Source organism: Triticum dicoccoides, chromosome 5B (assembly GCF_002162155.2).
Source record: "Triticum dicoccoides isolate Atlit2015 ecotype Zavitan chromosome 5B, WEW_v2.0, whole genome shotgun sequence".
In the NCBI taxonomy this organism is placed as follows: domain Eukaryota; kingdom Viridiplantae; phylum Streptophyta; class Magnoliopsida; order Poales; family Poaceae; genus Triticum; species Triticum dicoccoides.
The window spans coordinates 666,136,573-666,148,537 of NC_041389.1; positions in this window are offsets into that span (position 1 = coordinate 666,136,573).

Genomic DNA, 11,965 nt, shown 5'->3' on the forward strand with positions numbered 1-11,965 from the left:
AGTCAATCGGGAGTTGGGAAGACCTGGAAGCCGCATTCCTCGATAACTTCCAAGGCACGTATGTGCGACCACCAGACGCCAATGACCTAAGCCACATAACTCAGTAGCCAGACGAATTGGCCAGACAATTCTGGACATGGTTCTTAACCAAGAAGAACCAAATCGTCGACTGTCCGGATGCAGAGGCCCTAGCGGCCTTCAAGCACAACATCCGCGACGAGTGGCTTGCCCGGCACCTAGGACAGGAAAAGCCGAAATCCATGGCAGCCCTCACATCACTCATGACCCGCTTCTGCGCGGGTGAGGACAGCTGGCTAGCACGCAGCAATAACCTCAGCAAAAATTCTGGCAGTCCGGATTTCAAGGACCGTAATGGCAGGTCGCGTCGCAACAAAAACAAACGCCGCATTAACGGTGATAACAGTAAAGATACGACAGTCAATGCCGGATTCAGAGGCTCTAAACCCGGTCAGCGAAAAAAGCCATTCAAAAGAACTACTTCGGGTCCGTCCAATTTGGACCGAATACTCGACCGCTCGTGCCAGATACACGGCACCCCCGAAAAGCCAGCCAACCACACCAACAGGGACTGTTGGGTATTCAAACAGGCAGGCAAGCTAATTGCCGAAAACAATGATAAGGGGCTACACAGCGATGACGATGAAGAGACCCGACCGCCGAACAATAGAGGACAGAAGGGTTTCCCCCCACAGGTGCGGACGGTGAACATGATATACGCAACGCACATACCCAAAAGGGAGCGGAAGCGTGCACTCAGGGATGTATAAGCGATGGAGCCAGTTGCCCCGAAGTTCAATCCATGGTCCTCCTGCCCGATCACTTTTGACCGAAGGGACCACCCCACCAGCATCCGCCATGGCGGATTCGCCGCATTGGTTCTAGACCCAATCGTCGATGGATTTCACCTCACCAGGGTCCTGATGGACGGCGGCAGCAGCCTGAACCTGCTTTATCAGGATATAGTGCGCAAAATGGGCATAGACCCCTCAAGGATTAAACCTACCAAGACGACCTTTAAAGGCGTCATACCAGGTGTAGAAGACAATTGTACAGGCTCAGTTACACTAGAAGTGGTCTTCGGATCCCCGGATAACTTCCGAAGCGAGGAGTTAATCTTTGACATAGTTCCGTTCCGCAGTGGCTATCATGCTCTGCTCGGACGTACCGCGTTCGCAAAGTTCAACGTGGTGCCGCACTACGCATACCTCAAGCTCAAGATGCCAGGCCCTCGAGGAGTCATCACGGTCAATGGAAACACTGAACGCTCTCTCCGAACGGAGGAACACACAGCGGCTCTCGCGGCAAAAGTACAGTGCAGCCTCTTAAGGCAATTCTCGAGTCCAATCGTTAAGCGACCGGACACGGCTAAACGCGCCCGGAGTGACATACAACAAGACCACCTGGCACGTTCCGAGCACGCATAGCAGTGCGGCCCCAACCCCAGCCCCTGCAAAACGTCAAGACAGGTCCTTCGCGTACACCATTACACTCTGAAGATACCATGGGCATGGGGAGAGGGGCACGACCACGATAGGCCCAGAATACGGCTTAACCACACTAGGGGCTCTCAAGTGTGTCGTTCTTTTTTTATTTTTTTTTATTTTTACCCACAGGACTCCGTTCGTCAGAGGCCCTGTCCGGTAGTAGACCTGCCGAACTCACGATGCAACAGCCAGGGAAGGAGAAAGGCTACAACGAATATCCAGGTGGTCTCCATTACGAGCATTAAATCTGTTTTATGCACCATTCCGCAGCCTACCCCTGGAGGGGGACATGTTTAACAGTCCCATCCCTTACTTATCGCACCATTTGTATCGTTCTGCACTTACATCAGTTTTTCTTGAATAAGTAATGCAGCACCTTTTTGCTTCCAATTGCATTTCTCTCTTATACATATGTTCATTTGTGACATGTCGCATCCGTATGTTTTGGTACGGCTAAATACACCAGGGGCTTATGTTTCCCGCATCATGGTGTGATAAGTCCGAACACTTTCACAAGTGCGGCACCCTGAACTTATAGCATTATATGCATCGGCTCCGAATCATGTCTTGGGTCAATAGTTGGGTTTGCCCGTCTCCCATGTTTTGGTACCTTACGTTCCGTTGTATCGGCTAAGGTAGCACTGGGAGAACCACTGCGATTGCACCCCGGTTGAGCTGGGCGAGCGCCTCAGTGGAGAAAGCTAAAACTGACCGTCATGATGAGGCGAGAGCTGGTCGCTGTTCAAGAGGTTTTTTGCGAGTCCTTAAAGACTTATGCCGCTTAGAGCGAGCAGCCGACTTTGTCCGGCCCAGGCGTGGATAGTGCCCCAAATCCGGCCTTCCGAAGACTAGGGGCTTCGCCGAAATTTAAAATTATAGAATTCTATGGCTAAGTGAGAGTGTTCAAGCATTATAAGTCCGGTTGCCTTGTTCGTTGTGTTGAGCGCCTCCCTAGATGGATCCAAATATGGGAACAAGAGTGCTCAAATTTATCCCGAATACCCCAGCACTCGTGGCATGGGGGCTGAAGCCGACGACTTGCCATCTCTCAGATTTGATAAACAGCCGCACAGAAGGTAATATTTTAAATTAAAATGCGTTGCTTAGCGCAAATGAACTAAGTTTTCAGCGCACAGGATAACAAAATGCGAGTCTACTCAAATATTACATCTTTGGAGCACTCACCCGCAATAGTGCGGGCGCCCTTCAGCACACTCTTATAATACATCTTGGGCGTGCGATGCTCCTTGCCCTGTGGTGGCGGGTCCGTCACGAGCTTCTAGGCATCCAACTTGCCCCAGTGCACCTTTGCGCGGGAAAGGGCCCGATGGGCACCTTCAATGCAGGCGGAGTGCTTGATGACTTCAACCCACGGGCACGCATCCACCAGCCGCCGCACCAGGCCGAAGTAGCTCCCAGGCATGGCCTCCTTAGGCCACAGCCGAACTATGAGGCCCTTCATGGCCTTTTCGGCCGCCTTGTGGAGCTCGACCAGCTGCTTCAGCTGGTCGCTAAGGGGCACCGGATGTCCGGCCTCAGCATACTGAGACCAGAAGACCTTCTCCGTCGAGCTCCCTCCTCGGCCCGGTAGAACGCAGCAGCATCGGACACGCTGCGTGGAAGATCTGCGAACGCTCCTGGAGAGCTCCAAATTCGGGTAAGCAACAGGTAATTAACACTCACATGCTTACTTTGCATGAAAAATGCCTTACCCGCTGCTATTTTCTTCAACGCCTCGATTTCCTGGAGGGCCTTGTAGGCTTCAGCCTTAGCGGCTTTGGCACTCTCAAGAGTCGTTGCAATCTCAGACTCTCGAGTCTTCGAGTCACGCTCCAGGCTCTCATGTTTTTTCACGAGATCCCGGAGCTCTTGCTGTACCTCCGCCACCCGCGCCTCCTGCTTCTCTCGCTCGGTGCGCTCCGCGGCCGCATTGCATTCGGCCGCGGCCACCGCCTCTTTCAGGGTCGCCACCTTGTTAGTGGCCCCTGCAATACCCATGTTATCCTTGTTATTCTTTTTGCAACCAAAATCCTTTTCTGTAAGGTACAATTTTAATAAGGTGTTACTCACCTTCCTTGTCCTCGAGCTGCTTCTTGGCACGGCCGAGCTCGTTCTCGGACTGCTCGAGGCTTTCCTTAAAAGTATTGACCTCCGCAGTCAGTGCGGCAGAGGTCAGCAGCGCAGCCTGCAATCCCATATTGACATATTTTTTATGACTCCTGCGTATATCTTCTTAGATCCTCAGTCCGGCTTTTCTTTCCGAACACCAAACCGAGCATCAGGGGCTACTGTCTATGCGGTACTGTTTTACATATATCAAAATTCTTACCTCAAAGCCTGTTAGAAGGCTGCTGCAGGCTTCGGTCAGCCCGCTCTTGGCGAGCTGCACCTTCTGAATCACCGCACTCATAACAGTGCGGTGTTCCTCTTCGATGGAGGCGCCATTGAGCGCCTCCAGCAAGCTATCCGGCGCCTCCGGTTGGACGGAGGCTGCCGGTGTCACGGTCTTGCCCTTCTTACGAAGGGGCCGCCCGCCGGACTCCGGAGCCACTATGGGATCCGTAGCCGAGTCCGGTGCAAAGTCTGGGAGGTTGTCCTGCGACACCTCCGGGGCCTCCTCCTCCTGGCGGGTCCCTTCCTGGGATCCCACCTCGGCATCATCCGTGTCACGGGGGGTGGAGGCAGTCGGAAGAGAATCCATATCCGACGCACCTAAGGACCCGCTCGACGAAGCGGGAAGATCGTCCTTGGGCAGACTGCAGGGTTGTATGCGGCATTAGAAAGACATTGTGTGGCAAAAAAGAAAAACCATGAAGTTATTCGGGAGTCCAGATACTCACGATCTCACCAGGGGCTTGGCCCTTGGAGGCCAGTCCTCGCCGTCGTCACTGGCGTTGGCAGAGCAGTTCGGGGGAAGAGTTTTTCCCTTCTTGGACCCTTCGGCCTCCCTCGTTGGGGAGGCCTTCCTTTTCTTCTCTCCCCCACTGGGGGAGAGGCTTTCTTCTTCTCCTCCTCACCTTGGTGAGAGGAGTCGGCCTCGGAGTCGTCATCCGATAGCACCTGAAAACGGGAACTCTTTCGAGTCCCCGTGGCCATCTTCTTGGCCTTCTTTTCCGGCACCACGTGGGGTGCCGGAGCCAGCAGCCCCGTTAGGCGGGCGTCCGCTGGGTCCTCTGGCAATGGGGCCGGACAGATAGCCCGTTCGGCCTTCGCCAGCCAGCCCTGTCAAAGGAAAGGGAGTTTAGATCCCGCATAGAGTCAAACTATGGAAAACAAGCGTCCCGTAAAGGACAAAATCGCTTACCTCATCAGCCGGACGCTGCGAGCTGAATCCGCGATCTTCGGTGGCGGATGCGGGAGCCTCGGCGCCCTTGAACAACACCTTCCAGACATCTTCGTACATAGTGTCGAAGAGCCCGCTCAAAGTCTGATGCTGCACCGGATCGAACTCCCACATGTTGAAGCCCCGTCGCTGGCACGGGAGGATCCGGCGGATGAGCATGACCTAGACCACGTTGACAAGCTTGAGCTTCTTGTCCACCAGCTTTTGGACGCAGGCTTGGAGTCCAGTCAGCTCCTTCGAATCACCCTAGGTCTGGCCGCTCTCTTTCCAGGAGGTGAGCCGTGTGGGGATACCAGATCTGAATTCGGGGGCCGCTGCCCATTCACGGTCACGCGGCTCGGTGATGTAGAACCACCCCGATTGCCACCCCTTGATGGTTTCCACGAAAGTGCCCTCAAGCCAAGTAACGTTGGACATCCTTCCCACCATGGCACCTCCGCACTCCGCTTGGCTGCCCTTCACAACCTTTGGCTTGACACTGAAGGTCTTGAGCCACAAGCCGAAGTGGGGCTGGATGCAGAGGAAGGCCTCACACACGACGATAAACACCGAGATGTTGAGGATGAAATTCGGGGCCAGATCGTGGAAATCCAGGCCGTAGTAGAACATGAGCCCCCGGACAAAGGGATGGAGTGGGAAGCCTAGTCCGCGGAGGAAATGGGTAAGAAATACTACCCTCTCATGGGGCCTGGGGGTGGGTATGAGCTCTCCCTCGTCGAGGAGCCGATGCGCGATGTTGCTGGACAAATATCTGGCGCTGCGTAGCTTCTGGATGTGCCCCTCCGTAACGGAGGAGGCCATCCACTTGCCTCCTGCTCCGGACATAGTTGGAGGAGGTTGAGGTGAGATGTGCGGACTTGGGCGCTGGAGCTCGAGTTCGCAGAGATGGATAAGCCAAGGAGGAAGAAGGCGCAGGTAAAAGGGTTGGATCTTTATCCCCTTATATGGGCGGACGAAAACATGCGTCCCCACCGGCCTGATAAAACTCGCTTATCCCCAAAGTGCCGCAATCAATGGCGCGGTTGGGTTACCCACGTCCGTATTGATGGGAATCCCGGGATAAGGGGAACACGATCTCTGCTTCGACAAGATGTGCCAAGGAAACCGCTTCGCAAAACGCGCTGAGGTGGTACAATAAAAACGATTCGAGTAAAGGCTTGGTAGTGGTGTGACGACACGCCACGAAATACGTCAGCAGATTGAACTTGTGTAAATATTATTCTCTCTACGGTGGTATGTGGAAATTACTTTGCAGAGCCGGACACTATCCTGGTGTTCACAATGTTCTATAAATTATTCGGAGGAGGAACCCGCCTTGCAATGCCGAAGACAATATGCGCGCCGGACTCGTCGTCATTGAAGCCTGGTTCAGGGGCTACTGAGGGAGTCCTGGACTAGGGGGTGTCCGGATAGCCGAACTATCATCATCGGCCGGACTCCAAGACTACGAAGATACAAGATTGAAGACTTCGTCCCATGTCCAGATGGGACTTTCCTTGGCGTGGAAGGCAAGCTTGGCGATACGGATATGTAGATCTCCTACCATTGTAACCGACTCTGTGTAAACCTAGCCCTCTCCGGTGTCTATATAAACTGGATGGCTTTAGTCCGTAGGACGAACAACAATCATACCATAGGCTAGCTTCTAGGGTTTAGCCTCCTTGATCTCGTGGTAGATCTACTCTTGTAACACACATCATCAATATTAATCAAGCAGGACGTAGGGTTTTACCTCCATCAAGAGGGTCCGAACCTGGGTAAAACATCGTGTCCCTTGTCTCCTGTTACCATCCGCCTAGACACACAGTTCAGGACCCCCTACCCGAGATCCGTCGGTTTTGACACCGACAGCAGCCTTCTCCCTCTTTGCCTTCTCCTTCTTCTCCTGAGCTTGAACTGATTGTGGATCATCTTCATTCATGACAACCTCATTGTCCTCAAAGTATGGATAAAGTGGAAAGTGTTCCTTATCCAACTGATATTTTCCTGTGCCCATCTTTGAGTTTATCAATTCTTGAATCTGAGGTGCATATCCACAGCTCCTCTTCTGATCAGCTGGAGTCCTCTTGATTGTTTCAATGATCAGGCTCATGACTTTGAATTTTTGTGGCACATCAAATAAATGCAACATATTGATGGCATGCCCTCTGATCATGTTATGGTCACCAGACTTGGGCAACAAAGTGTGCCTCAGAATCCAATTTATAGTAGGCAGCCCTGACAACAGAAAATGGACTGATCCAAAAGTGAAAGTCTATAGGGCTTTGTCTAGGATCTCCTTGTACATGTGAGCCATTGAATTGTGACCCAACTTCTTCTTTGCATAAATGTCTAGGTCATCCTCATTCTCCTTGGGGGCCTTGATCAGACTTGCCCATTCTTCAATAGTGGACTGGTACCTTGTACCTTCAGACATCCAAACTATTCTTCCATCTGGGTAAAAGTGTGCTGTGGAGTAGAACTGCATGATAAGCTCATCATTCCAGTTGGTGAACTTCTGTCCAACAAAATCTGCAACTCCACTAGCAACAAAGCTATCTTGCACTCCAGGATAGTGCTGTTCATTTTCCTTGATGAATTTCCAGTCAACCCACCTCATGTCACAGACTATGGGCTTCTTGTCCAACAGAATTGTTCCATAGAAGTCCTGTTGTTCCTTTGTGTGGAACCTGTAATCAACAGCAGTTCTTCTCCTTGTGGCATATGGATCTGCCATTCTCCACAGTCTCAGCCCCGAATCCTTCCTGATTCTCATGTCCTTAGCCATAGGATGGGCATCATCGTGGTCTGGTATCTTTGGCTTGAGCTTCCTTAGAACCTGTCCTTCTTCATCTTCCTCCTCAGCAACCTCAGGCACTGGGGCCTTGTTCTTCTCAGCAGCTGGAATACTCCTGGTATTCCTCTTTGGTGCAGACTTGGCCTTGGGGGCAGCTTTGGGTGCTTCCTTGGGCTTAGATGTTGCAGCCCCAGATTTAATAGCATCACCCATAAGCTTTGGTGCCTTTGGTGCTGGTGTAGAAAGCTCTTCCTCTTCCATCATGGAAGGTTGCCCAACAACTCTGGCCATGGTCTTCTTGACCCTTTCCTTCCTCTTCTTGCTTTCATGAGCTGGCTCTTTGGGATCAGGATTTTCAGGCAGTTGTGTTGATGCTCTGGCCTTGGGCATAGGTTGCCTTCTTGCAGGCCTTTTAATCTTCATGCCTGGCTTTATATCCTTTGCTGAGCCATATTCCTTCTTGAGCACCACTTTCTTGGAAGTAGCACCTCATCCCTTCTTGATAGTATTGGCTTTTCCTATAGACTCAATGTGATCTTGGATCACTAAAATGTAAAATGAAGAGTCTTGAGCTTTTGAGCTTGAGCCAATCCTTTGTCCTTAGTATTTTGAGGGATCCACTTTCATCATCCATGCCATGCCATTCATTGAGCTTTCCTAAAATAATAGTCTTGGAATAGCATTAGCTCAATGAGCTATATGTTGTTATGAATTACCAAAACCACCTAGGGATAGTTGCACTTTCATAAGTGCCTGCCCGCGGCTTGAGGTTATCAAGCAGTCCATCTGTATTGAGGGTGCCCGCCGGGCCTTTGCCCGTGCGAAGGTGCATTGGGCCAGATTGGACGCTGAGAAGTGCTACCTCTTGAGCACTGTGTTGGATTTCCCCGAAGAGGAAAGGATGATGCGGTAAAGTAGCGTAAGTATTTCCCTCAGTTTTTGAGAACCAAGGTATCAATTCAGTAGGAGATCATGCATGAGTCCCTCGTACCTACACAAAATGATAGCTACTCGCAACCAACGCGATTAGGGGTTGTCAATCCATTCATGGGCACTTACGAGGGTGAGATCTGATAGAGATGATAAATAATATTTTTGGTATTTTTGATATAGAGATGCAAAGTAAAAAGTAAAAGGCAAAGTAAAAACAAAGCAAGTAATAAAGTAATGGAGATTGATATGATGAGAATAGACCCGGTGGCCATAGGTTTCACTAGTGGCTTCTCTCAAGAGCATAAGTATTCTACGGTGGGTGAACAAATTACTGTTGAGCAATTGATAGAAAAGCGAATAATTATGAGGTTATCTAGGTATGATCATGTATATAGGCATCACGTCCAAGACAAGTAGATCGAAACAATTCTACATCTACTACTATTACTCCACTCATCGACCGCTATCCAGCATGCATCTAGAGTATTAAGTTAAAAACAGAGTAACGCCTTAAGCAAGATGACATGATGTAGAGGGATAAATTCTTGCAAAATGATAAAAACCCCATCTTGTTATCCTCGATGGCAACAATACAATACGTGCCTTGCAACCCTTTCTGTCACTGGGTAAGGACACCGCAAGATTGAACCCAAAGCTAAACACTTCTCCCATTGCAAGAACTACCAATCTAGTTGGCCAAACAAACGGATAATTCGAAGAGACTTGCAAAGATAACTCAATCATACATAAAAGAATTCAGAGAAGAATCAAATATTGTTCATAGATAAGCTGGATCATAAACCCACAATTCATTAATCTCAACAAACACACCGCAAAGACAAGATTACATCGAATAGATCTCCACAAGAGAGGGGGAGAACATTGTATTGAAATCCAAAAAGAGAGAAGAAGCCATCTAGCTACTAGCTATGGACCCGAAGGTTTGAAGTAAACTACTCACACTTCATCGGAGAGGCTATGGTGTTGATGTAGAAGCCCTCCGTGGTAGATGCCCTCTCCGGTGGAGCTCCGGAACAGGCCCCAAGATGGGATCTCGTGGATACAGAAAGTTGCGGCGGTGGAATTAGGTTTTTGGATCCATATTTGATCTGACGGGGGTACGTAGGTATATATAGGAGGAAGGAGTATGTCAGTGGAGCAATAGGGGGCCCACGAGGCAGGGGGCACGCCCAGGGGGGGGGGCGCCCCCCACCCTCGTGACCTCCACGGCTGTTCCTTGGAGCAGGGTCCAAGTCTCCTGGATCATGTTCGGTGAGAAAATCACGTTCCCGAAGGTTTTATTCCGTTTGGACTCCGTTTGATATTCTGTTTCTTCGAAATACTAAAATAGGAAAAAAAACAGCAATTCTCGGTTGGGCCTCCGGTTAATAGGTTAGTCCCAAAAATAATATAAAAGTGGAAAATAAAGCCCAATATAGTCCAAAACAGTAGATAAAGTAGCATGGAGCAATCAAAAATTATAGATACGTTGGAGACGTATCAAGAAGTTGGTGAAGTACGGACCCCCTGAGGGTAAGGAGCACCGGTGCCCCGAGAAATATTATATGATGGCGTCATGCAAGGCGCTCGCCTTGTGGCTGATGAATCCCCCAAGAATGTAATCTTTGAGTAAATGAACTCGTGTCATCTTTGTAATATAAAAACGAGTTTCTATACGCTATATAACGCTTTGTTGATTTAAAATATTACCTTCTGTGCGGCCGTTTATAAAATTCTGAGAGTAGGCCAGTCGTCGGCTTCCGCCCCAGTGTAGCTAGTATTGGGGTGTTCGTGGAAAACCAAAACACTCATTATCCAAGTTATTGGTCCTTTAAGGAGGTGTTGGCGCAGCGAACGAGACAATCAGACTATATGGCTTTATAACTCTCACTTGGCCATAGAAGTCTATAATTTTATATTTCGGCGAAGCCCCTAGTATTCGGAAGGCCGAATTGGGGCGCTATACATGGCTAAATCGACAAGGCCGATTCCTTGCCTTAAGCGGAAAAATATATTTAAGGATTTAGAACCTCTCGAACAACGACCGTCTCTCGCCGCATCATGACAGTCAGTTTTCGGCTTTCTCTACTGAGGTGCTCGTCTGGAAGAACCAGGACACAATCGCAGTAGTTCTCCCTGCGCTACCTTAGCCGATGTAACGGAACGTAAGGTACCAAAACAAGGGAGCCGGGCTAACCCAACTATTGACCCAAGACATGATTCGGAGCTGATGCATATAATGCTATAAGTTTGGGGTGCCTCACTGTCAAAAGTGTTCGGACTTTTATTGCCATATTATGGGGCTCAATAGAAAGCCCCTGGCGAACGGATCGTACCAAAGTGTTCGGATCCAACATTAAATAAATATTCAAGGGAAACTATGAAGATAGTAGTAAGAAGCTGACGCTGTATACTATTTCCCGTTGTTATTTGGATAATACGGCAAGGCGTATGTGTACAATTAATGCATTAAGCAGAGAAAAATAGGACTATTTGACATGTCCTATCCAAGGGCAGGCTGCATGCGGGTATGTAAAAATAGGTATAACGATCATTGAAAGAGACCACCTGGGTATTCCCTTGTGTGCAAAGCCTCTTGCCTCCTTGGTGTTCCCCTCAGTGATGAGTCCGATAGTCCGGTTCTCTGAAGGGGCTTCCCGAAAGTAGGGTCCTGAAAAGAAAGAAAGTTGAAGGATGTGCGGGTCTCGTGGGGGCTGAACCGCACTGTGAGCTGCATCGTCGACTTGCCTCCGCATATGCCCATGGTATTTTGAGTGCGTAGTTGTGTATGCGTGGCACAAATGCCTCCTCAATGGGGCTATTGCGGAGGCCGGATTGCTAATAGAGCTCTTGGCGCCTCTGACCATCCTGCTGCGGGGTGCTCCGGACTCGCTTGACGGTGTTCGAGGTTGTTGTTGCCGAATAGGCTGTCTGTCGAAGAATGTTGCTTTGTACTTCGACCGCAAGGACCGCAGTATGCTCTTCCGTACAGAGGGAGCGGTCTGTGTTTCCGTTGACTGTTATAACCCTGCGGGGTCCTGGCATTTTGAGCTTGAGGTATGCATAGTGCGGTACCGCATTGAATCGAGCGAACGCAGTTCATCCTAGTAGTGCATGATAGCCACTACGGAACGGGACAATGTCGAAGATTAACTCCTCGCTTCGGAAATTATCCAGAGATCAGAAGACCACTTCCAGTGTTATTGAGCCCGTACAGCAGGCCTCTACCCCTGGAATTACACCTTTAAAGGTGGTTTTGGTTGGCTTGATCCGTGAGGGATCGATGCCCATTTTGCGTACTGTGTCCTGATAGAGCATGTTCAGGCTACTACCACCGTCCATGAGGAGTCACGTGAGATGGAATCCGTCGATGATTGGGTCAAGTACCAATGCGGCTGAGCCGCAGTG